Source organism: Cucurbita maxima, unplaced genomic scaffold (genome assembly GCF_002738345.1).
Source record: "Cucurbita maxima cultivar Rimu unplaced genomic scaffold, Cmax_1.0 Cma_Scf00356, whole genome shotgun sequence".
NCBI classification, from domain to species: domain Eukaryota; kingdom Viridiplantae; phylum Streptophyta; class Magnoliopsida; order Cucurbitales; family Cucurbitaceae; genus Cucurbita; species Cucurbita maxima.
The window spans coordinates 38750-39868 of record NW_019272372.1 but is presented as its reverse complement, the minus strand read 5'-3'; positions in this window follow the sequence as shown (position 1 = coordinate 39868).

Genomic DNA, 1119 nt, shown 5'->3' with positions numbered 1-1119 from the left:
AATAATAAATAATAAATAGAATATAATGTTATATGTTCGATAAATAAATAATTAATTATTAAATTATATTTATATAATTTAGACAATGTAGGAAATATTTTAATAATTTAATGTGAGAAATGTAGGTATCACTCTAGATACATAGCTTAGGTTAAAAAAATGGGAACTTTATAAAAATAAACATTATAAATATGATATGTAACGTTTTATATTATAAAGTATTAATAATTCTTACATATCTTAGTCTCCCTTTGGAGCTCCTTGCTCCTTGTCTTCTGCCAAATAAATCGAATCATGTCCTGCAATTATATCAGTCTTCAAATTTGGAATCAATGTGAGAAATGTCAAACTATTTTTGAAATTTAATGGTAACTGCTGAGGTCTCTTTGGGTTTTTTCAAAAAACGCTCTATTAGGAAAAGATTTCCACACTCTTATTTTTCGTTTCTCTCTCCAACTGATGTGGGATCTCAAAGTCCACCTTCCTTCTGGGTCCAACATCTTTGCTGGTACTCATCCCCCTCTCCAATCTATGTGGGACCCCCCAATCCACTCCCTTTGAGGTTCAGCCTTCTCGCTGACACACCGCCTGGTTTCCACCCCATTCGAGGCTTAGCCTCCTCGTTGGCATACTGTCTAGTGTCCACCCCCTTCAAGTTAGCACACTGCATGGTGTCTACCTCTTTCGGGGCTCAGCTTCTTTGCTAGCATATCGCTAGATATCTATCTCTAATACCATTTGTAACCGACTAAGCCCACCACTAGTAGATAATGTCTTCTTTAGACTTTTCCTTTCGGGATTCCCTCAAGGGTTTAAAAACGCATTAACTAGAGAGAAGTTTACATGCACTTATAAAAAATATTTCGAAGTTTTTCTGTTTGATAATCTGCAGAGTAATCTGCAGAGTAGACCAGTTGATGAATGGATGATACAAGGGAGAAGATATTATTATCATTCACTCTCTTCTTTAGCAACCATCAACGCGAGAGTACAGCTTCTCATTCTGTAACCAAAATGCTGTCGAAATCAACAGCACAAGACAACCTCGTCCCACAGCAATGTCTGTAACGAAAATGCTGTCGAAATCGACAGCATAAGACAACCTCGTTCCACAGCAAT